Source organism: Heterodontus francisci, chromosome 11 (assembly GCF_036365525.1).
Source record: "Heterodontus francisci isolate sHetFra1 chromosome 11, sHetFra1.hap1, whole genome shotgun sequence".
In the NCBI taxonomy this organism is placed as follows: Eukaryota; Metazoa; Chordata; class Chondrichthyes; order Heterodontiformes; family Heterodontidae; genus Heterodontus; species Heterodontus francisci.
The window spans coordinates 11,481,251-11,508,234 of NC_090381.1; positions in this window are offsets into that span (position 1 = coordinate 11,481,251).

Consider the following 26,984-nt stretch of genomic DNA (forward strand, 5'->3'; position numbering starts at 1 on the left):
GCTGTGTTGCATCTAATGTGTGAACAAGGTGTTGCATCTAATGTGTGAACACTGTGTTGCATCTAATGTGTGAACGCTCTGTTGAATCTAATGTGTGAACACTGTGTTGCAGCTAATGTGTGAACACTGTGTTGCATCTAATGTGGGAACACTGTGTTGTATCTAATGTGTGAACGCTGTGTTATGTCCAATGTGTGAACACTTTGTTGCAGCTAATGTGTGAACACTGTGTTGCATCTAATGTGTGAACGCTGTGTTGCATCTAATGTGTGAACGCTGTGTTGCATCTAATGTTTGATCACTGTGTTGCATCCAAGGTGTGAACACTGTGTTGCATCTCATGTGTGAACGCTGTGTTGCATCTAATGTGTGAACACTGTGTTGCAGCTAATGTGTGAACACTGTGTTGCATCTAATGTGTGAACACTGTGTTGCATCTAATGTTTGATCACTGTGTTGCATCCAAGGTGTGAACACTGTGTTGCATCGAATGAGTGAACGCTGTGTTGCATCTAATGTGTGAACACTGTGTTGCATCTAATGTGTGAACGCTGTGTTCTGCCCAATGTGTGAACATTGCGTTGCAGCTAATGAGTGAACGCTGTGTTGCATCTAATGTGTGAACACGGTGTTGCATCTAATGTGTGAACATGGTGTTGCATCTAATGTGTGAACGCTGTGTTGCATCTAATGTGTGAACGCTGTGTTGTATCGAATGTGTGAACGCTGTGTTGTGTCCAATGTGTGAACTCTGTGTTGCAGCTAATGTGTGAACACTGTGTTGCATCTAATGTGGGAACACTGTGTTGCAGCTAATGTGGGAACGCTGTGTTGTGTCCAATGTGTGAACACTGTGTGACAGCTAATGAGTGAACGCTGTGTTGCATCTAATGTGTGAACAAGGTGTTGCATCTAATGTGTGAACACTGTGTTGTATCTAATGTGTGAACGCTGTGTTGCATCTAATGTGTGAACACTGTGTTGCAGCTAATGTGTGAACACTGTGTTGCATCTAATGTGGGAACACTGTGTTGCAGCTAATGTGTGAACACTGTGTTGCATCTAATGTGTGAACGCTGTGTTGTATCTAATGTGTGAACACTGTGTTATGTCCAATGTGTGAACACTTTGTTGCAGCTAATGTGTGAACACTGTGTTGCATCTAATGTTTGATCACTGTGTTGCATCCAAGGTGTGAACACTGTGTTGCATCTAATGTGTGAACGCTGTGTTGCATCTAATGTGTGAACACTGTGTTGCAGCTAATGAGTGAACGCTGTGTTGCATCTAATGTGTGAACACGGTGTTGCATCTAATGTGTGAACATGGTGTTGCATCTAATGTGTGAATGCTGTGTTGCATCTAATGTGTGAACGCTGTGTTGTATCGAATGTGTTAACGCTGTGTTGTGTCCAATGTGTGAACTCTGTGTTGCAGCTAATGTGTGAACACTGTGTTGCATCTAATGTGGGAACACTGTGTTGCATCTAATGTGGGAACGCTGTGTTGTGTCCAATGTGTGAACTCTGTGTGACAGCTAATGAGTGAACGCTGTGTTGCATCTAATGTGTGAACAAGGTGTTGCATCTAATGTGTGAACACTGTGTTCTATCTAATGTGTGAACGCTGTGTTGCATCTAATGTGTGAACACTGTGTTGCAGCTAATGTGTGAACACTGTGTTGCATCTAATGTGGGAACACTGTGTTGCAGCTAATGTGTGAACACTGTGTTGCATCTAATGTGTGAACGCTGTGTTGTATCTAATGTGTGAACACTGTGTTATGTCCAATGTGTGAACACTTTGTTGCAGCTAATGTGTGAACACTGTGTTGCATCTAATGTTTGATCACTGTGTTGCATCCAAGGTGTGAACACTGTGTTGCATCTAATGTGTGAACGCTGTGTTGCATCTAATGTGTGAACACTGTGTTGCAGCTAATGTGTGAACACTGTGTTGCATCTAATGTGTGAACGCTGTGTTGCATCTAATGTGTGAACACGGTGTTGCATCTAATGTGTGAACACTTTGTTGCATCTAATGTGTGAACACTGTGTTGCATCTAATGTGTGAACACGGTGTTGCATCTAATGTGTGAACACTGTGTTGCATCTAATGTGTGAACGCTGTGTTGCATCTAATGTGTGAACACGGTGTTGCATCTAATGTGTGAACACTGTGTTGCATCTAATGTGTGAACACGGTGTTGCATCTAATGTGTGAACACTGTGTTGCATCTAATGTGTGAACACTGTGTTACATCTAATGTGTGAATACTGTGTCGTATCAAATGTGTGAACAATGTGTTGTATCTAATGTGTGATCACTGTGTTCCATCTATTGTGTGAACACTGTGTTGCAGCTAAAGTGTGTACACTGTGTTGCATCTAATGTCTGAACTCTGTGCTGTATCTAATGTGTGATCACTGTGTTGCATCTAATGTGTGAACACTGTGTTGCAGCTAAAGTGTGAACACTGTGTTGCATCTAATGTGTGAATGCTGTGCTGTATCTAATGTGTGAACACTGTGTTGTGTCCAATGTGTGATCACTGTGTTGCAGCTAAAGTGTGAACACTGTGTTGCATCTAATGTCTGAACTCTGTGCTGTATCTAATGTGTGATCACTGTGTTGCATCTAATGTGTGAACGCTGTGTTGCAGCTAATGTGTGAACACTGTGTTGCATCTAATGTGTGAACGCTGTGTTGCATCCAATGTGTGAACGCTGTTGTATCTAATGTGTGAAAACTGTGTTGTATCGAATGTGTGAACGCTGTGTTGCAGCTAATGTGTGAACACTGTGTTGCATCTAATGTGTGAACACTGTGTTGCATCTAATGTGTGAACGCTGTGTTGCAGCTAATGTGTGAACACTGTGTTGCATCTAATGTGTGAAAGCTGTGTTGCATCCAATGTGTGAACACTGTGTTGCATCTAATGTGTGAACACTGTGTTGCAGCTAATGTGTGAACAGTGTGTTGCATCGAATGAGTGAATGCTGTGTTGCATCTAATGTGTGAACACGGTGTTGCATCTAATGTGTGAACGCTGTGTTCTGCCCAATGTGTGAACATTGCGTTGCAGGTAATGAGTGAACGCTGTGTTGCATCTAATGTGTGAACACGGTGTTGCATCTAATGTGTGAACATGGTGTTGCATCTAATGTGTGAACGCTGTGTTGCATCTAATGTGTGAACGCTGTGTTGTATCGAATGTGTGAACGCTGTGTTGTGTCCAATGTGTGAACTCTGTGTTACAGCTAATGAGTGAACGCTGTGTTGCATCTAATGTGTGAACAAGGTGTTGCATCTAATGTGTGAACACTGTGTTGCATCTAATGTGTGAACGCTGTGTTGCATCTAATGTGTGAACACTGTGTTGCAGCTAATGTGTGAACACTGTGTTGCAGCTAATGTGTGAACACGGTGTTGCATCTAATGTGTGAACGCTGTGTTGTATCTAATGTGTGAACGCTGTGTTGTGTCCAATGTGTGAACACTTTGTTGCAGCTAATGTGTGATCACTGTGTTGCATCTAATGTGTGAACGCTGTGTTGCATCTAATGTTTGATCACTGTGTTGCATCCAAGGTGTGAACACTGTGTTGCATCTAATGTGTGAACGCTGTGTTGCATCTAATGTGTGAACACTGTGTTGCAGCTAATGTGTGAACAGTGTGTTGCATCTAATGAGTGAACGCTGTGTTGCATCTAATGTGTGAACACGGTGTTGCATCTAATGTGTGAACACTGTGTTGCATCTAATGTGTGAACGCTGTGTTGCATCTAATGTGTGAACACGGTGTTGCATCTAATGTGTGAACACTGTGTTGCATCTAATGTGTGAACACGGTGTTGCATCTAATGTGTGAACACTGTGTTGCATCTAATGTGTGAACACTGTGTTGCATCTAATGTGTGAATACTGTGTCGTATCAAATGTGTGAACAATATGTTGTATCTAATGTGTGATCACTGTGTTCCATCTATTGTGTGAACACTGTGTTGGAGCTAAAGTGTGAACACTGTGTTGCATCTAATGTCTGAACTCTGTGCTGTATCTAATGTGTGATCACTGTGTTGCATCTAATGTGTGAACACTGTGTTGCAGCTAAAGTGTGAACACTGTGTTGCATCTAATGTGTGAATGCTGTGCTGTATCTAATGTGTGAACACTGTGTTGTGTCCAATGTCTGAACTATGTGCTGTATCTAATGTGTGATCACTGTGTTGCATCTAATGTGTGATCACTGTGTTGTAGCTAAAGTGTGAACACTGTGTTGCATCTAATGTCTGAACTCTGTGCTGCATCTAATGAGTGATCACTGTGTTGCATCTAATGTGTGAACGCTGTGTTGCAGCTAATGTGTGAACACTGTGTTGCATCTAATGTGTGAACGCTGTGTTGCATCCAATGTGTGAACGCTGTTGTATCTATTGTGTGAAAACTGTGTTGTATCGAACGTGTGAACGCTGTGTTGCAGCTAATGTGTGAACACTGTGTTGCATCTAATGTGTGAACACTGTGTTGCATCTAATGTGTGAACGCTGTGTTGCAGCTAATGTGTGAACACTGTGTTGCATCTAATGTGTGAACGCTGTGTTGCTTCCAATGTGTGAACGCTGTGTTGCATCTAATGTGTGAACACTGTGTTGCAGCTAATGTGTGAACGCTGTGTTGCATCCAATGTGTGAACGCTGTGTTGCATCTAATGTGTGAACGCTGTGTTGCATCTAATGTGTGAACGCTGTGTTGCAGCTAATGTGTGATCACTGTGTTGCATCTAATGTGTGAACACTGTGTTGCAACTAATGTGCGAACGCTGTGTTGCAGCTAATGTGTGAACACTGTGTTGCATCTAATGTGTGAACGCTGTGTTGCATCCAATGTGTGAACGCTGTGTTGCATCTAATGTGTGAACACTGTGTTGCAGCTAATGTGTGAACACTGTGTTGCATCTAATGTCTGAACGCAGTGTTGTATCTAATGTGTGAACGCTGTGTTATGTCCAATGTGTGAACACTTTGTTGCAGCTAATGTGTGAACGCTGTGTTGCATCTAATGTGTGAACGCTGTGTTGCATCTAATGTGTGAACACTGTGTTGCATCTAATGTGTGAACGCTGTGTTGTATCTAATGTGTGAACGCTGTGTTATGTCCATTGTGTGAACACTTTGTTGCAGCTAATGTGTGAACACTGTGTTGCAGCTAATGTGTGAACGATGTGTTGCATCTAATGTTTGATCATTGTGTTGCATCCAAGGTGTGAACACTGTGTTGCAGCTAATGTGTGAACAGTGTGTTGCATCTAATGAGTGAACGCTGTGTTGCATCTAATGTGTGAACACGGTGTTGCATCTAATGTGTGAACACTGTGTTGCATCTAATGTGTGAACGCTGTGTTGCATCTAATGTGTGAACACGGTGTTGCATCTAATGTGTGAACGCTGTGTTGCATCTAATGTGTGAACACAGTGTTGCATCTAATGTGTGAACACTGTGTTGCATCTAATGTGTGAACACGGTGTTGCATCTAATGTGTGAACACTGTGTTGCATCTAATGTGTGAACGCTGTGTTGCATCTAATGTGTGAACAATGTGTTGTATCTAATGTGTGATCACTGTGTTCCATCTAATGTGTGAAGACTGTGTTGCAGCAAAAGTGTGAACACTGTGTTGCATCTAATGTGTGAATGCTGTGCTGTATCTAATGTGTGAACACTGTGTTGTGTCCAATGTGTGAACGCTGTGTTGCAGCTAATGTGTGAACACTGTGTTGCATCTAATGTGTGAACGCTGTGTTGCATCCAATGTGTGAACGCTGTGTTGCATCCAATGTGTGAACACTGTGTTGCAGCTAATGTGTGAACGCTGTGTTGCATCCATTGTGTGAACGCTGTGTTGCATCTAATGTGTGAACACTGTGTTGCAGCTAATGTGTGAACAATGTGTTGCATCTAATGTGTGAACGCTGTGTTGTATCTAATGTGTGAACGCTGTGTTATGTCCAATGTGTGAACACTGTGTTGCATCTAATGTGTGAACGCTGTGTTGCATCTAATGTTTGATCACTGTGTTGCATCCAAGGTGTGAACACTGTGTTGCATCTAATGTGTGAACGCTGTGTTGCATCTAATGTGTGAACGCTGTGTTGCATCTAATGTGTGAACACTGTGTTGCAGCTCATGTGTGAACACTGTGTTGCATCTAATGTGTGAACGCTGTGTTGCATCCAATGTGTGAGCTCTTTGTTGAAGCTAATGTGTGAACACTGTGTTGCATCTAATGTGTGAACGCTGTGTTGCATCTAATGTGTGAACGCTGTGTTGCAGCTAATGTGTGAACACTGTGTTGCATCTAATGTGTGAACGCTGTGTTGCATCCAATGTGTGAACGCTGTTGTATCTATTGTGTGAAAACTGTGTTGTATCGAATGTGTGAACGCTGTGTTGCAGCTAATGTGTGAACACTGTGTTGCATCTAATGTGTGAACATTGTGTTGCATCTAATGTGTGAACGCTGTGTTGCAGCTAATGTGTGAACACTGTGTTGCATCTAATGTGTGAACGCTGTGTTGCATCCAATGTGTGAACGCTGTGTTGCATCTAATGTGTGAACACTGTGTTGCAGCTAATGTGTGAACGCTGTGTTGCATCCAATGTGTGAACGCTGTGTTGCATCTAATGTGTGAACACTGTGTTGCAGCTAATGTGTGAACGCTGTGTTGCATCTAATGTGTGAACACTGTGTTGCAGCTAATGTGTGAACACTGTGTTGCATCTAATGTGTGAACACTGTGTTGCAACTAATGTGCGAACGCTGTGTTGCTGCTAATGTGTGAACACTGTGTTGCATCTAATGTGTGAACGCTGTGTTGCATCCAATGTGTGAACGCTGTGTTGCATCTAATGTGTGAACACTGTGTTGCAGCTAATGTGTGAACACTGTGTTGCATCTAATGTCTGAACGCTGTGTTGTATCTAATGTGTGAACGCTGTGTTATGTCCAATGTGTGAACACTTTGTTGCAGCTAATGTGTGAACGCTGTGTTGCATCTAATGTGTGAACACTGTGTTGCATCTAATGTGTGAACACTGTGTTGCATCTAATGTGTGAACGCTGTGTTGTATCTAATGTGTGAACGCTGTGTTATGTCCAATGTGTGAACACTTTGTTGCAGCTAATGTGTGAACACTGTGTTGCATCTAATGTGTGAACGCTGTGTTGCATCTAATGTTTGATCATTGTGTTGCATCCAAGGTGTGAACACTGTGTTGCAGCTAATGTGTGAACAGTGTGTTGCATCTAATGAGTGCACACTGTGTTGCATCTAATGTGTGAACACGGTGTTGCATCTAATGTGTGAACACTGTGTTGCATCTAATGTGTGAACGCTGTGTTGCATCTAAAGTGTGAACACGGTGTTGCATCTAATGTGTGAACGCTGTGTTGCATCTAATGTGTGAACACGGTGTTGCATCTAATGTGTGAACACTTTGTTGCATCTAATGTGTGAACACGGTGTTGCATCTAATGTGTGAACACTGTGTTGCATCTAATGTGTGAATACTGTGTCGTATCAAATGTGTGAACAATGTGTTGTATCTAATGTGTGATCACTGTGTTCCATCTAATGTGTGAACACTGTGTTGCAGCGAAAGTGTGAACACTGTGTTGCATCTAATGTGTGAATGCTGTGCTGTATCTAATGTGTGAACACTGTGTTGTGTCCAATGTGTGAACGCTGTGTTGCAGCTAATGTGTGAACACTGTGTTGCATCTAATGTGTGAACGCTGTGTTGCATCCAATGTGTGAACGCTGTTGTATCTAATGTGTGAAAACTGTGTTGTATCTAATGTGTGAACGCTGTGTTGCAGCTAATGTGTGAACACAGTGTTGCATCTAATGTGTGAACACTGTGTTGCATCTAATGTGTGAACGCTGTGTTGCAGCTAATGTGTGAACACTGTGTTGCATCTAATGTGTGAACGCTGTGTTGCATCCAATGTGTGAACGCTGTGTTGCATCCAATGTGTGAACACTGTGTTGCAGCTAATGTGTGAACGCTGTGTTGCATCCAATGTGTGAACGCTGTGTTGCATCTAATGTGTGAACACTGTGTTGCAGCTAATGTGTGAACAATGTGTTGCATCAAATGTGTGAACGCTGTGTTGTATCTAATGTGTGAACGCTGTGTTATGTCCAATGTGTGAACACTGTGTTGCATCTAATGTGTGAACGCTGTGTTGCATCTAATGTTTGATCACTGTGTTGCATCCAAGGTGTGAACACTGTGTTGCATCTAATGTGTGAACGCTGTGTTGCATCTAATGTGTGAACGCTGTGTTGCATCTAATGTGTGAACACTGTGTTGCAGCTCATGTGTGAACACTGTGTTGCATCTAATGTGTGAACGCTGTGTTGCATCCAATGTGTGAGCTCTTTGTTGCAGCTAATGTGTGAACACTGTGTTGCATCTAATGTGTGAACGCTGTGTTGCATCTAATGTGTGAACACTGTGTTGCAGCTAATGTGTGAACACTGTGTTGCATCTAATGTGTGAACGCTGAGTTGTGTCCAATGTGTGAACTCTGTGTGACAGCTAATGAGTGAACGCTGTGTTGCATCTAACGTGTGAACAAGGTGTTGCATCTAATGTGTGAACGCTGTGTTGCATCTAATGTGTGAACACGATGTTGCATCTAATGTGTGAACACTGTTTTGCATCTAATGTGTGAACGCTGTGATGCAGCTAATGTGTGAACGCTGTGTTGCATCGAATGTGTGAACGCTGTGTTGCATCCAATGTGTGAACGCTGTGTTGCATCTAATGTGTGAACGCTGTGTTGCATCTAATGTGTGAACGCTGTGTTGCATCTAATGTGTGAACACTGTGTTGCAGCTAATGTGTGAACACTGTGTTGCATCTAATGTGTGAACACTGTGTTGCATCTAATGTGTGAACGCTGTGTTGTATCTAATGTGTGAACACTGTGTTGCAGCTAATGTGTGAACACTGTGTTGCATCTAATGTGTGAACGCTGTGTTGTATCTAATGTGTGAACGCTGTGTTGTGTCCAATGTGTGAACACTGTGTTACAGCTAATGAGTGAACGCTGTGTTGCATCTAATGTGTGAACGCGGTGTTGCATCTAATGTGTGAACACTGTGTTGCATCTAATGTGTGAACGCTGTGTTGCATCTAACGTGTGAACACGGTGTTGCATCTAATGTGTGAACGCTGTGTTGCATCTAATGTGTGAACACGGTGTTGCATCTAATGTGTGAACACTGTGTTGCATCTAATGTGTGAACACGGTGTTGCATCTAATGTGTGAACACGGTGTTGCATCTAGTGTGTGAACGCTGTGTTGCATCTAATGTGTGAACGCTGTGTTGTATCGAATGTGTGAACGCTGTGTTGTGTTCAATGTGTGAACTCTGTGTTACAGCTAATGAGTGAACGCTGTGTTGCATCTAATGTGTGAACAAGGTGTTGCATCTAATGTGTGAACACTGTGTTGCATCTAATGTGTGAACGCTGTGTTGCATCTAATGTGTGAACACTGTGTTGCAGCTAATGTGTGAACACTGTGTTGCATCTAATGTGGGAACACTGTGTTGCAGCTAATGTGTGAACACTGTGTTGCATCTAATGTGTGAACGCTCTGTTGTATCTAATGTGTGAACGCTGTGTTATGTCCAATGTGTGAACACTTTGTTGCAGCTAATGTGTGAACACTGTGTTGCATCTAATGTGTGAACGCTGTGTTGCATCTAATGTTTGATCACTGTGTTGCATCCAAGGTGTGAACAATGTGTTGCATCTAATGTGTGAACGCTGTGTTGCATCTAATGTGTGAACACTGTGTTGCATCTAATGTGTGAACAGTGTGTTGCATCTAATGAGTGAACGCTGTGTTGCATCTAATGTGTGAACACGGTGTTGCATCTAATGTGTGAACACTGTGTTGCATCTAATGTGTGAACGCAGTGTTGCATCTAATGTGTGAACACGGTGTTGCATCTAATGTGTGAACACTGTGTTGCATCTAATGTGTGAACACGGTGTTGCATCTAATCTGTGAACACTGTGTTGCATCTAATGTGTGAACACTGTGTTGCATCTAATGTGTGAATACTGTGTCGTATCAAATGTGTAAACAATGTGTTGTATCTAATGTGTGATCACTGTGTTCCATCTAATGTGTGAACACTGTGTTGCAGCTAAAGTGTGAACACTGTGTTGCATCTAATGTCTGAACTCTGTGCTGTATCTAATGTGTGCACACTGTGTTGCACCTAATGTGTGAACAATGTGTTGTATCTAATGTGTGATCACTGTGTTGCATCTAATGTGTGAACACTGTGTTGCAGCGAAAGTGTGAACACTGTGTTGCATCTAATGTGTGAATGCTGTGCTGTATCTAATGTGTGAACACTGTGTTGTGTCCAATGTGTGAACGCTGTGTTGCAGCTAATGTGTGAACACTGTGTTGCATCTAATGTGTGAACGCTGTGTTGCATCCAATGTGTGAACGCTGTTGTATCTAATGCGTGAAAACTGTGTTGTATCTAATGTGTGAACGCTGTGTTGCAGCTAATGTGTGAACACTGTGTTGCATCTAATGTGTGAACACTGTGTTGCATCTAATGTGTGAACGCTGTGTTGCAGCTAATGTGTGAACACTGTGTTGCATCTAATGTGTGAACGCTGTGTTGCATCCAATGTGTGAACGCTGTGTTGCATCCAATGTGTGAACACTGTGTTGCAGCTAATGTGTGAACGCTGTGTTGCATCCAATGTGTGAACGCTGTGTTGCATCTAATGTGTGAACACTGTGTTGCGGCTAATGTGTGAACGCTGTGTTGCATCTAATGTGTGAACACTGTGTTGCAGCTAATGTGTGAACACTGTGTTGCATCTAATGTGTGAACAATGTGTTGCAACTAATGTGTGAACGCTGTGTTGCAGCTAATGTGTGAACACTGTGTTGCGTCTAATGTGTGAACGCTGTGTTGCATCCAATGTGTGAACGCTGTGTTGCATCTAATGTGTGAACACTGTGTTGCAGCTAATGTGTGAACAATGTGTTGCATCTAATGTTTGAACGCTGTGTTGTATCTAATGTGTGAACGCTGTGTTATGTCCAATGTGTGAACACTGTGTTGCATCTAATGTGTGAACGCTGTGTTGCATCTAATGTTTGATCACTGTGTTGCATCCAAGGTGTGAACACTGTGTTGCATCTAATGTGTGAACGCTGTGTTGCATCTAATGTGTGAACGCTGTGTTGCATCTAATGTGTGAACACTGTGTTGCAGCTCATGTGTGAACACTGTGTTGCATCTAATGTGTGAACGCTGTGTTGCATCCAATGTGTGAGCACTTTGTTGCAGCTAATGTGTGAACACTGTGTTGCATCTAATGTGTGAACGCTGTGTTGCATCTAATGTGTGAACACTGTGTTGCAGCTCATGTGTGAACACTGTGTTGCATCTAATGTGTGAACGCTGTGTTGCATCTAATGTGTGAACACTGTGTTGCAGCTAATGTGTGAACACTGTGTTGCATCTAATGTGTGAACGCTGTGTTGTGTCCAATGTGTGAACTCTGTGTTACAGCTAATGAGTGAACGCTGTGTTGCATCTAATGTGTGAACGCTGTGTTGCATCTAATGTGTGAATACTGTGTTGCAGCTAATGTGTGAACACTGTGTTGCAGCTCATGTGTGAACACTGTGTTGCATCTAATGTGTGAACGCTGTGTTGCATCTAATGTGTGAACACTGTGTTGCAGCTAATGTGTGAACACTGTGTTGCATCTAATGTGTGAACACTGTGTTGTGTCCAATGTGTGAACGCTGTGTTGCAGCTAATGTGTGAACACTGTGTTGCATCTAATGTGTGAACGCTGTGTTGCATCCAATGTGTGAACGCTGTTGTATCTAATGCGTGAAAACTGTGTTGTATCTAATGTGTGAACGCTGTGTTGCAGCTAATGTGTGAACACTGTGTTGCATCTAATGTGTGAACACTGTGTTGCATCTAATGTGTGAACGCTGTGTTGCAGCTAATGTGTGAACACTGTGTTGCATCTAATGTGTGAACGCTGTGTTGCATCCAATGTGTGAACGCTGTGTTGCATCCAATGTGTGAACACTGTGTTGCAGCTAATGTGTGAACGCTGTGTTGCATCCAATGTGTGAACGCTGTGTTGCATCTAATGTGTGAACACTGTGTTGCGGCTAATGTGTGAACGCTGTGTTGCATCTAATGTGTGAACACTGTGTTGCAGCTAATGTGTGAACACTGTGTTGCATCTAATGTGTGAACAATGTGTTGCAACTAATGTGTGAACGCTGTGTTGCAGCTAATGTGTGAACACTGTGTTGCGTCTAATGTGTGAACGCTGTGTTGCATCCAATGTGTGAACGCTGTGTTGCATCTAATGTGTGAACACTGTGTTGCAGCTAATGTGTGAACAATGTGTTGCATCTAATGTTTGAACGCTGTGTTGTATCTAATGTGTGAACGCTGTGTTATGTCCAATGTGTGAACACTGTGTTGCATCTAATGTGTGAACGCTGTGTTGCATCTAATGTTTGATCACTGTGTTGCATCCAAGGTGTGAACACTGTGTTGCATCTAATGTGTGAACGCTGTGTTGCATCTAATGTGTGAACGCTGTGTTGCATCTAATGTGTGAACACTGTGTTGCAGCTCATGTGTGAACACTGTGTTGCATCTAATGTGTGAACGCTGTGTTGCATCCAATGTGTGAGCACTTTGTTGCAGCTAATGTGTGAACACTGTGTTGCATCTAATGTGTGAACGCTGTGTTGCATCTAATGTGTGAACACTGTGTTGCAGCTCATGTGTGAACACTGTGTTGCATCTAATGTGTGAACGCTGTGTTGCATCTAATGTGTGAACACTGTGTTGCAGCTAATGTGTGAACACTGTGTTGCATCTAATGTGTGAACGCTGTGTTGTGTCCAATGTGTGAACTCTGTGTTACAGCTAATGAGTGAACGCTGTGTTGCATCTAATGTGTGAACGCTGTGTTGCATCTAATGTGTGAATACTGTGTTGCAGCTAATGTGTGAACACTGTGTTGCATCTAATGTGTGAACGCTGTGTTGCATCTAATGTTTGAACGCTGTGTTGCATCTAATGTGTGAACGCTGTGTTGCAGCTAATGTGTGAACACTGTGTTGCATCTAATGTGTGAACGCTGTGTTGTATCTAATGTGTGAACGCTGTGTTGCATCTAATGTGTGAACACTGTGTTGCATCTAATGTGTGAACGCTGTGTTGCATCTAATGTGTGAATACTGTGTTGCATCCAATGTGTGAACGCTGTTGTATCTATTGTGTGAAAACTGTGTTGTATCGAACGTGTGAACGCTGTGTTGCAGCTAATGTGTGAACACTGTGTTGCATCTAATGTGTGAACACTGTGTTGCATCTAATGTGTGAACGCTGTGTTGCAGCTAATGTGTGAACACTGTGTTGCATCTAATGTGTGAACGCTGTGTTGCTTCCAATGTGTGAACGCTGTGTTGCATCTAATGTGTGAACACTGTGTTGCAGCTAATGTGTGAACGCTGTGTTGCATCCAATGTGTGAACGCTGTGTTGCATCTAATGTGTGAACACTGTGTTGCAGCTAATGTGTGAACGCTGTGTTGCATCTAATGTGTGAACGCTGTGTTGCAGCTAATGTGTGATCACTGTGTTGCATCTAATGTGTGAACACTGTGTTGCAACTAATGTGCGAACGCTGTGTTGCAGCTAATGTGTGAACACTGTGTTGCATCTAATGTGTGAACGCTGTGTTGCATCCAATGTGTGAACGCTGTGTTGCATCTAATGTGTGAACACTGTGTTGCAGCTAATGTGTGAACACTGTGTTGCATCTAATGTCTGAACGCAGTGTTGTATCTAATGTGTGAACGCTGTGTTATGTCCAATGTGTGAACACTTTGTTGCAGCTAATGTGTGAACGCTGTGTTGCATCTAATGTGTGAACGCTGTGTTGCATCTAATGTGTGAACACTGTGTTGCATCTAATGTGTGAACGCTGTGTTGTATCTAATGTGTGAACGCTGTGTTATGTCCATTGTGTGAACACTTTGTTGCAGCTAATGTGTGAACACTGTGTTGCAGCTAATGTGTGAACGATGTGTTGCATCTAATGTTTGATCATTGTGTTGCATCCAAGGTGTGAACACTGTGTTGCAGCTAATGTGTGAACAGTGTGTTGCATCTAATGAGTGAACGCTGTGTTGCATCTAATGTGTGAACACGGTGTTGCATCTAATGTGTGAACACTGTGTTGCATCTAATGTGTGAACGCTGTGTTGCATCTAATGTGTGAACACGGTGTTGCATCTAATGTGTGAACGCTGTGTTGCATCTAATGTGTGAACACAGTGTTGCATCTAATGTGTGAACACTGTGTTGCATCTAATGTGTGAACACGGTGTTGCATCTAATGTGTGAACACTGTGTTGCATCTAATGTGTGAACGCTGTGTTGCATCTAATGTGTGAACAATGTGTTGTATCTAATGTGTGATCACTGTGTTCCATCTAATGTGTGAAGACTGTGTTGCAGCAAAAGTGTGAACACTGTGTTGCATCTAATGTGTGAATGCTGTGCTGTATCTAATGTGTGAACACTGTGTTGTGTCCAATGTGTGAACGCTGTGTTGCAGCTAATGTGTGAACACTGTGTTGCATCTAATGTGTGAACGCTGTGTTGCATCCAATGTGTGAACGCTGTGTTGCATCCAATGTGTGAACACTGTGTTGCAGCTAATGTGTGAACGCTGTGTTGCATCCATTGTGTGAACGCTGTGTTGCATCTAATGTGTGAACACTGTGTTGCAGCTAATGTGTGAACAATGTGTTGCATCTAATGTGTGAACGCTGTGTTGTATCTAATGTGTGAACGCTGTGTTATGTCCAATGTGTGAACACTGTGTTGCATCTAATGTGTGAACGCTGTGTTGCATCTAATGTTTGATCACTGTGTTGCATCCAAGGTGTGAACACTGTGTTGCATCTAATGTGTGAACGCTGTGTTGCATCTAATGTGTGAACGCTGTGTTGCATCTAATGTGTGAACACTGTGTTGCAGCTCATGTGTGAACACTGTGTTGCATCTAATGTGTGAACGCTGTGTTGCATCCAATGTGTGAGCTCTTTGTTGAAGCTAATGTGTGAACACTGTGTTGCATCTAATGTGTGAACGCTGTGTTGCATCTAATGTGTGAACGCTGTGTTGCAGCTAATGTGTGAACACTGTGTTGCATCTAATGTGTGAACGCTGTGTTGCATCCAATGTGTGAACGCTGTTGTATCTATTGTGTGAAAACTGTGTTGTATCGAATGTGTGAACGCTGTGTTGCAGCTAATGTGTGAACACTGTGTTGCATCTAATGTGTGAACATTGTGTTGCATCTAATGTGTGAACGCTGTGTTGCAGCTAATGTGTGAACACTGTGTTGCATCTAATGTGTGAACGCTGTGTTGCATCCAATGTGTGAACGCTGTGTTGCATCTAATGTGTGAACACTGTGTTGCAGCTAATGTGTGAACGCTGTGTTGCATCCAATGTGTGAACGCTGTGTTGCATCTAATGTGTGAACACTGTGTTGCAGCTAATGTGTGAACGCTGTGTTGCATCTAATGTGTGAACACTGTGTTGCAGCTAATGTGTGAACACTGTGTTGCATCTAATGTGTGAACACTGTGTTGCAACTAATGTGCGAACGCTGTGTTGCTGCTAATGTGTGAACACTGTGTTGCATCTAATGTGTGAACGCTGTGTTGCATCCAATGTGTGAACGCTGTGTTGCATCTAATGTGTGAACACTGTGTTGCAGCTAATGTGTGAACACTGTGTTGCATCTAATGTCTGAACGCTGTGTTGTATCTAATGTGTGAACGCTGTGTTATGTCCAATGTGTGAACACTTTGTTGCAGCTAATGTGTGAACGCTGTGTTGCATCTAATGTGTGAACACTGTGTTGCATCTAATGTGTGAACACTGTGTTGCATCTAATGTGTGAACGCTGTGTTGTATCTAATGTGTGAACGCTGTGTTATGTCCAATGTGTGAACACTTTGTTGCAGCTAATGTGTGAACACTGTGTTGCATCTAATGTGTGAACGCTGTGTTGCATCTAATGTTTGATCATTGTGTTGCATCCAAGGTGTGAACACTGTGTTGCAGCTAATGTGTGAACAGTGTGTTGCATCTAATGAGTGCACACTGTGTTGCATCTAATGTGTGAACACGGTGTTGCATCTAATGTGTGAACACTGTGTTGCATCTAATGTGTGAACGCTGTGTTGCATCTAAAGTGTGAACACGGTGTTGCATCTAATGTGTGAACGCTGTGTTGCATCTAATGTGTGAACACGGTGTTGCATCTAATGTGTGAACACTTTGTTGCATCTAATGTGTGAACACGGTGTTGCATCTAATGTGTGAACACTGTGTTGCATCTAATGTGTGAATACTGTGTCGTATCAAATGTGTGAACAATGTGTTGTATCTAATGTGTGATCACTGTGTTCCATCTAATGTGTGAACACTGTGTTGCAGCGAAAGTGTGAACACTGTGTTGCATCTAATGTGTGAATGCTGTGCTGTATCTAATGTGTGAACACTGTGTTGTGTCCAATGTGTGAACGCTGTGTTGCAGCTAATGTGTGAACACTGTGTTGCATCTAATGTGTGAACGCTGTGTTGCATCCAATGTGTGAACGCTGTTGTATCTAATGTGTGAAAACTGTGTTGTATCTAATGTGTGAACGCTGTGTTGCAGCTAATGTGTGAACACAGTGTTGCATCTAATGTGTGAACACTGTGTTGCATCTAATGTGTGAACGCTGTGTTGCAGCTAATGTGTGAACACTGTGTTGCATCTAATGTGTGAACGCTGTGTTGCATCCAATGTGTGAACGCTGTGTTGCATCCAATGTGTGAACACTGTGTTGCAGCTAATGTGTGAACGCTGTGTTGCATCCAATGTGTGAACGCTGTGTTGCATCTAATGTGTGAACACTGTGTTGCAGCTAATGTGTGAACAATGTGTTGCATCAAATGTGTGAACGCTGTGTTGTATCTAATGTGTGAACGCTGTGTTATGTCCAATGTGTGAACACTGTGTTGCATCTAATGTGTGAACGCTGTGTTGCATCTAATGTTTGATCACTGTGTTGCATCCAAGGTGTGAACACTGTGTTGCATCTAATGTGTGAACGCTGTGTTGCATCTAATGTGTGAACGCTGTGTTGCATCTAATGTGTGAACACTGTGTTGCAGCTCATGTGTGAACACTGTGTTGCATCTAATGTGTGAACGCTGTGTTGCATCCAATGTGTGAGCTCTTTGTTGCAGCTAATGTGTGAACACTGTGTTGCATCTAATGTGTGAACGCTGTGTTGCATCTAATGTGTGAACACTGTGTTGCAGCTAATGTGTGAACACTGTGTTGCATCTAATGTGTGAACGCTGAGTTGTGTCCAATGTGTGAACTCTGTGTGACAGCTAATGAGTGAACGCTGTGTTGCATCTAACGTGTGAACAAGGTGTTGCATCTAATGTGTGAACGCTGTGTTGCATCTAATGTGTGAACACGATGTTGCATCTAATGTGTGAACACTGTTTTGCATCTAATGTGTGAACGCTGTGATGCAGCTAATGTGTGAACGCTGTGTTGCATCGAATGTGTGAACGCTGTGTTGCATCCAATGTGTGAACGCTGTGTTGCATCTAATGTGTGAACGCTGTGTTGCATCTAATGTGTGAACGCTGTGTTGCATCTAATGTGTGAACACTGTGTTGCAGCTAATGTGTGAACACTGTGTTGCATCTAATGTGTGAACACTGTGTTGCATCTAATGTGTGAACGCTGTGTTGTATCTAATGTGTGAACACTGTGTTGCAGCTAATGTGTGAACACTGTGTTGCATCTAATGTGTGAACGCTGTGTTGTATCTAATGTGTGAACGCTGTGTTGTGTCCAATGTGTGAACACTGTGTTACAGCTAATGAGTGAACGCTGTGTTGCATCTAATGTGTGAACGCGGTGTTGCATCTAATGTGTGAACACTGTGTTGCATCTAATGTGTGAACGCTGTGTTGCATCTAACGTGTGAACACGGTGTTGCATCTAATGTGTGAACGCTGTGTTGCATCTAATGTGTGAACACGGTGTTGCATCTAATGTGTGAACACTGTGTTGCATCTAATGTGTGAACACGGTGTTGCATCTAATGTGTGAACACGGTGTTGCATCTAGTGTGTGAACGCTGTGTTGCATCTAATGTGTGAACGCTGTGTTGTATCGAATGTGTGAACGCTGTGTTGTGTTCAATGTGTGAACTCTGTGTTACAGCTAATGAGTGAACGCTGTGTTGCATCTAATGTGTGAACAAGGTGTTGCATCTAATGTGTGAACACTGTGTTGCATCTAATGTGTGAACGCTGTGTTGCATCTAATGTGTGAACACTGTGTTGCAGCTAATGTGTGAACACTGTGTTGCATCTAATGTGGGAACACTGTGTTGCAGCTAATGTGTGAACACTGTGTTGCATCTAATGTGTGAACGCTCTGTTGTATCTAATGTGTGAACGCTGTGTTATGTCCAATGTGTGAACACTTTGTTGCAGCTAATGTGTGAACACTGTGTTGCATCTAATGTGTGAACGCTGTGTTGCATCTAATGTTTGATCACTGTGTTGCATCCAAGGTGTGAACAATGTGTTGCATCTAATGTGTGAACGCTGTGTTGCATCTAATGTGTGAACACTGTGTTGCATCTAATGTGTGAACAGTGTGTTGCATCTAATGAGTGAACGCTGTGTTGCATCTAATGTGTGAACACGGTGTTGCATCTAATGTGTGAACACTGTGTTGCATCTAATGTGTGAACGCAGTGTTGCATCTAATGTGTGAACACGGTGTTGCATCTAATGTGTGAACACTGTGTTGCATCTAATGTGTGAACACGGTGTTGCATCTAATCTGTGAACACTGTGTTGCATCTAATGTGTGAACACTGTGTTGCATCTAATGTGTGAATACTGTGTCGCATCAAATGTGTAAACAATGTGTTGTATCTAATGTGTGATCACTGTGTTCCATCTAATGTGTGAACACTGTGTTGCAGCTAAAGTGTGAACACTGTGTTGCATCTAATGTCTGAACTCTGTGCTGTATCTAATGTGTGCACACTGTGTTGCACCTAATGTGTGAACAATGTGTTGTATCTAATGTGTGATCACTGTGTTGCATCTAATGTGTGAACACTGTGTTGCAGCGAAAGTGTGAACACTGTGTTGCATCTAATGTGTGAATGCTGTGCTGTATCTAATGTGTGAACACTGTGTTGTGTCCAATGTGTGAACGCTGTGTTGCAGCTAATGTGTGAACACTGTGTTGCATCTAATGTGTGAACGCTGTGTTGCATCCAATGTGTGAACGCTGTTGTATCTAATGCGTGAAAACTGTGTTGTATCTAATGTGTGAACGCTGTGTTGCAGCTAATGTGTGAACACTGTGTTGCATCTAATGTGTGAACACTGTGTTGCATCTAATGTGTGAACGCTGTGTTGCAGCTAATGTGTGAACACTGTGTTGCATCTAATGTGTGAACGCTGTGTTGCATCCAATGTGTGAACGCTGTGTTGCATCCAATGTGTGAACACTGTGTTGCAGCTAATGTGTGAACGCTGTGTTGCATCCAATGTGTGAACGCTGTGTTGCATCTAATGTGTGAACACTGTGTTGCGGCTAATGTGTGAACGCTGTGTTGCATCTAATGTGTGAACACTGTGTTGCAGCTAATGTGTGAACACTGTGTTGCATCTAATGTGTGAACACTGTGTTGCAACTAATGTGTGAACGCTGTGTTGCAGCTAATGTGTGAACACTGTGTTGCGTCTAATGTGTGAACGCTGTGTTGCATCCAATGTGTGAACGCTGTGTTGCATCTAATGTGTGAACACTGTGTTGCAGCTAATGTGTGAACAATGTGTTGCATCTAATGTTTGAACGCTGTGTTGTATCTAATGTGTGAACGCTGTGTTATGTCCAATGTGTGAACACTGTGTTGCATCTAATGTGTGAACGCTGTGTTGCATCTAATGTTTGATCACTGTGTTGCATCCAAGGTGTGAACACTGTGTTGCATCTAATGTGTGAACGCTGTGTTGCATCTAATGTGTGAACGCTGTGTTGCATCTAATGTGTGAACACTGTGTTGCAGCTCATGTGTGAACACTGTGTTGCATCTAATGTGTGAACGCTGTGTTGCATCCAATGTGTGAGCACTTTGTTGCAGCTAATGTGTGAACACTGTGTTGCATCTAATGTGTGAACGCTGTGTTGCATCTAATGTGTGAACACTGTGTTGCAGCTCATGTGTGAACACTGTGTTGCATCTAATGTGTGAACGCTGTGTTGCATCTAATGTGTGAACACTGTGTTGCAGCTAATGTGTGAACACTGTGTTGCATCTAATGTGTGAACGCTGTGTTGTGTCCAATGTGTGAACTCTGTGTTACAGCTAATGAGTGAACGCTGTGTTGCATCTAATGTGTGAACGCTGTGTTGCATCTAATGTGTGAATACTGTGTTGCAGCTAATGTGTGAACACTGTGTTGCATCTAATGTGTGAACGCTGTGTTGCATCTAATGTTTGAACGCTGTGTTGCATCTAATGTGTGAACGCTGTGTTGCAGCTAATGTGTGAACACTGTGTTGCATCTAATGTGTGAACGCTGTGTTGTATCTAATGTGTGAACGCTGTGTTGCATCTAATGTGTGAACACTGTGTTGCATCTAATGTGTGAACGCTGTGTTGCATCTAATGTGTGAATACTGTGTTGCAGCTAATGTGTGAACACTGTGTTGCATCTAATGTGGGAACACTGTGTTGCAGCTAATGTGTGAACACTGTGTTGCATCTAATGTGGGAACACTGTGTTGCAGCTAATGTGTGAACACTGTGTTGCATCTAATGTGTGAACACTTTGTTGCAGCTAATGTGTGAACACTGTGTTGCATCTAATGTGTGAACGCTGTGTTGCATCTAATGTGTGAACACTGTGTTGCAGCTAATGTGTGAACACTGTGTTGCATCTAATGTGTGAACGCTGTGTTGCATCTAATGTGTGAACACTGTGTTGCAGCTAATGAGTGAACGCTGTGTTGCATCTAATGTGTGAACAAGGTGTTGCATCTAATGTGTGAACACTGTGTTGCGTCTAATGTGTGAACGCTGTGTTGCATCTAATGTGTGAACACTGTGTTGCAGCTAATGTGTGAACACTGTGTTGCATCTAATGTGGGAACACTGTGTTGCAGCTAATGTGTGAATACTGTGTTGCATCTAATGTGTGAACGCTTTGTTGCATCTAATGTGTGAACACTGTGTTGCAGCTAATGAGTGAACGCTGTGTTGCATCTAATGTGTGAACACGGTGTTGCATCTAATGTGTGAACACTGTGTTGCATCTAATGTGTGAACACGGTGTTGCATCTAATGTGTGAACACTGTGTTGCATCCAATGTGTGAACGCTGTGTTCTGCCCAATGTGTGAACACTGCGTTGCAGCTAATGAGTGAACGCTGTGTTGCATCTAATGTGTGAACACGGTGTTGCATCTAATGTGTGAACACGGTGTTGCATCTAATGTGTGAACGCTGTGTTGCATCTAATGTGTGAACGCTGTGTTGTATCGAATGTGTGAACGCTGTGTTGTGTTCAATGTGTGAACTCTGTGTTACAGCTAATGAGTGAACGCTGTGTTGCATCTAATGTGTGAACGCTGTGTTGCATCTAATGTGTGAACACTGTGTTGCATCTAATGTGTGAACGCTGTGTTGCATCTAATGTGTGAACACTGTGTTGCAGCTAATGTGTGAACACTGTGTTGCATCTAATGTGGGAACACTGTGTTGCAGCTAATGTGTGAACACTGTGTTGCATCTAATGTGTGAACGCTCTGTTGTATCTAATGTGTGAATGCTGTGTTATGTCCAATGTGTGAACACTTTGTTGCAGCTAATGTGTGAACACTGTGTTGCATCTAATGTGTGAACGCTGTGTTGCATCTAATGTTTGATCACTGTGTTGCATCCAAGGTGTGAACAATGTGTTGCATCTAATGTGTGAACGCTTTGTTGCATCTAATGTGTGAACACTGTGTTGCATCTAATGTGTGAACAGTGTGTTGCATCTAATGAGTGAACGCTGTGTTGCATCTAATGTGTGAACACGGTGTTGCATCTAATGTGTGAACACTGTGTTGCATCTAATGTGTGAACGCTGTGTTGCATCTAATGTGTGAACACGGTGTTGCATCTAATGTGTGAACACTGTGTTGCATCTAATGTGTGAACACGGTGTTGCATCTAATCTGTGAACACTGTGTTGCATCTAATGTGTGAACACTGTGTTGCATCTAATGTGTGAATACTGTGTCGTATCAAATGTGTGAACAATGTGTTGTATCTAATGTGTGATCACTGTGTTCCATCTAATGTGTGAACACTGTGTTGCAGCTAAAGTGTGAACACTGTGTTGCATCTAATGTCTGAACTCTGTGCTGTATCTAATGTGTGCACACTGTGTTGCACCTAATGTGTGAACAATGTGTTGTATCTAATGTGTGATCACTGTGTTGCATCTAATGTGTGAACACTGTGTTGCAGCGAAAGTGTGAACACTGTGTTGCATCTAATGTGTGAATGCTGTGCTGTATCTAATGTGTGAACACTGTGTTGTGTCCAATGTGTGAACGCTGTGTTGCAGCTAATGTGTGAACACTGTGTTGCATCTAATGTGTGAACGCTGTGTTGCATCCAATGTGTGAACGCTGTTGTATCTAATGCGTAAAAACTGTGTTGTATCTAATGTGTGAACGCTGTGTTGCATCTAATGTGTGAACACTGTGTTGCATCTAATGTGTGAACACTGTGTTGCATCTAATGTGTGAACGCTGTGTTGCAGCTAATGTGTGAACACTGTGTTGCATCTAATGTGTGAACGCTGTGTTGCATCCAATGTGTGAACGCTGTGTTGCATCCAATGTGTGAACACTGTGTTGCAGCTAATGTGTGAACGCTGTGTTGCATCCAATGTGTGAACGCTGTGTTGCATCTAATGTGTGAACACTGTGTTGCGGCTAATGTGTGAACGCTGTGTTGCATCTAATGTGTGAACTCTGTGTTGCAGCTAATGTGTGAACACTGTGTTGCATCTAATGTGTGAACACTGTGTTGCAACTAATGTGTGAACGCTGTGTTGCAGCTAATGTGTGAACACTGTGTTGCGTCTAATGTGTGAACGCTGTGTTGCATCCAATGTGTGAACGCTGTGTTGCATCTAATGTGTGAACACTGTGTTGCAGCTAATGTGTGAACAATGTGTTGCATCTAATGTGTGAACGCTGTGTTGTATCTAATGTGTGAACGCTGTGTTATGTCCAATGTGTGAACACTGTGTTGCATCTAATGTGTGAACGCTGTGTTGCATCTAATGTTTGATCACTGTGTTGCATCCAAGGTGTGAACACTGTGTTGCATCTAATGTGTGAACGCTGTGTTGCATCTAATGTGTGAACGCTGTGTTGCATCTAATGTGTGAACACTGTGTTGCAGCTCATGTGTGAACACTGTGTTGCATCTAATGTGTGAACGCTGTGTTGCATCCAATGTGTGAGCACTTTGTTGCATCTAATGTGTGAACACTGTGTTGCATCTAATGTGTGAACGCTGTGTTGCATCTAATGTGTGAACACTGTGTTGCAGCTAATGTGTGAACACTGTGTTGCATCTAATGTGTGAACGCTGTGTTGTGTCCAATGTGTGAACTCTGTGTTACAGCTAATGAGTGAACGCTGTGTTGCATCTAATGTGTGAACAAGGTGTTGCATCTAATGTGTGAACACTGTGTTGCATCTAATGTGTGAACGCTGTGTTGCATCTAATGTGTGAACACTGTGTTGCAGCTAATGTGTGAACACTGTGTTGCATCTAATGTGGGAACACTGTGTTGCAGCTAATGTGTGAACACTGTGTTGCATCTAATGTGGGAACACTGTGTTGCAGCTAATGTGTGAACACTGTGTTGCATCTAATGTGTGAACACTTTGTTGCAGCTAATGTGTGAACACTGTGTTGCATCTAATGTGTGAACGCTGTGTTGCATCTAATGTGTGAACACTGTGTTGCAGCTAATGTGTGAACACTGTGTTGCATCTAATGTGTGAACGCTGTGTTGCATCTAATGTGTGAACACTGTGTTGCAGCTAATGAGTGAACGCTGTGTTGCATCTAATGTGTGAACAAGGTGTTGCATCTAATGTGTGAACACTGTGTTGCATCTAATGTGTGAACGCTGTGTTGCATCTAATGTGTGAACACTGTGTTGCAGCTAATGTGTGAACACTGTGTTGCATCTAATGTGGGAACACTGTGTTGCAGCTAATGTGTGAACACTGTGTTGCATCTAATGTGTGAACGCTCTGTTATGTCCAATGTGTGAACACTTTGTTGCAGCTAATGTGTGAACACTGTGTTGCATCTAATGTGTGAACGCTGTGTTGCATCTTATGTGTGAACACTGTGTTGCATCTAATGTGTGAACGCTGTGTTGCATCTAATGTGTGAACACTGTGTTGCAGCTAATGTGTGAACACTGTGTTGCATCTAATGTGGGAACACTGTGTTGCAGCTAATGTGTGAACACTGTGTTGCATCTAATGTGTGAACGCTCTGTTATGTCCAATGTGTGAACACTTTGTTGCAGCTAATGTGTGAACACTGTGTTGCATCTAATGTGTGAACGCTGTGTTGTATCTAATGTGTGAACGCTGTGTTATGTCCAATGTGTGAACACTTTGTTGCAGCTAATGTGTGAACACTGTGTTGCATCTAATGTGTGAACGCTGTGTTGCATCTAATGTTTGATCACTGTGTTGCATCCAAGGTGTGAACAATGTGTTGCATCTAATGTGTGAACGCTGTGTTGCATCTAATGTGTGAACACTGTGTTGCAGCTAATGTGTGAACAGTGTGTTGCATCTAATGAGTGAACGCTGTGTTGCATCTAATGTGTGAACACGGTGTTGCATCTAATGTGTGAACACTGTGTTGCATCAAATGTGTAAACGCTGTGTTGCATCTAATGTGTGAACACGGTGTTGCATCTAATGTGTGAACACTGTGTTGCATCTAATGTGTGAACACGGTGTTGCATCTAATGTGTGAACACTGTGTTGCATCTAATGTGTGAACACTGTGTTGCATCTAATGTGTGAATACTGTGTCGTATCAAATGTGTGAACAATGTGTTGTATCTAATGTGTGATCACTGTGTTCCATCTAATGTGTGAACACTGTGTTGCAGCTAAAGTGTGAACACTGTGTTGCATCTAATTTCTGAACTCTGTGCTGTATCTAATGTGTGCACACTGTGTTGCACCTAATGTGTGAACAATGTGTTGTATCTAATGTGTGATCACTGTGTTGCAGCGAAAGTGTGAACACTGTGTTGCATCTAATGTGTGAATGCTGTGCTGTATCTAATGTGTGAACACTGTGTTGTGTCCAATGTGTGAACGCTGTGTTGCAGCTAATGTGTGAACACTGTGTTGCAGCGAAAGTGTGAACACTGTGTTGCATCTAATGTGTGAATGCTGTGCTGTATCTAATGTGTGAACACTGTGTTGTGTCCAATGTGTGAACGCTGTGTTGCAGCTAATGTGTGAACACTGTGTTGCATCTAATGTGTGAACGCTGTGTTGCATCCAATGTGTGAACGCTGTTGTATCTAATGCGTGAAAATTGTGTTGTATCTAATGTGTGAACGCTGTGTTGCAGCTAATGTGCGAACACTGTGTTGCATCTAATGTGTGAACACTGTGTTGCATCTAATGTGTGAACGCTGTGTTGCAGCTAATGTGTGAACACTGTGTTGCATCTAATGTGTGAACGCTGTGTTGCATCCAATGTGTGAACGCTGTGTTGCATCCAATGTGTGAACACTGTGTTGCAGCTAATGTGTGAACGCTGTATTGCATCCAATGTGTGAACGCTGTGTTGCATCTAATGTGTGAACACTGTGTTGCAGCTAATGTGTGAACGCTGTGTTGCATCTAATGTGTGAACACTGTGTTGCAGCTAATGTGTGAACACTGTGTTGCATCTAATGTGTGAACACTGTGTTGCAACTAATGTGTGAACGCTGTGTTGCAGCTAATGTGTGAACACTGTGTTGCGTCTAATGTGTGAACGCTGTGTTGCATCCAATGTGTGAACGCTGTGTTGCATCTAATGTGTGAACACTGTGTTGCAGCTAATGTGTGAACAATGTGTTGCATCTAATGCGTGAACGCAGTGTTGTATCGAATGTGTGAACGCTGTGTTATGTCCAATGTGTGAACACTGTGTTGCATCTAATGTGTGAACGCTGTGTTGCTTCTAATGTTTGATCACTGTGTTGCATCCAAGGTGTGAACACTGTGTTGCATCTAATGTGTGAACGCTGTGTTGCACCTAATGTGTGAACGCTGTGTTGCATCTAATGTGTGAACACTGTGTTGCAGCTCATGTGTGAACACTGTGTTGCATCTAATGTGTGAACGCTGTGTTGCATCCAATGTGTGAGCACTTTGTTGCAGCTAATGTGTGAACACTGTGTTGCATCTAATGTGTGAACGCTGTGTTGCATCTAATGTGTGAACACTGTGTTGCAGCTAATGTGTGAACACTGTGTTGCATCTAATGTGTGAACGCTGTGTTGTGTCCAATGTGTGAACTCTGTGTTACAGCTAATGAGTGAACGCTGTGTTGCATCTAATGTGTGAACACGGTGTTGCATCTAATGTGTGAACGCTGTGTTGCATCTAATGTGTGAACACGGTGTGCATCTAATGTGTGAACACTGTGTTG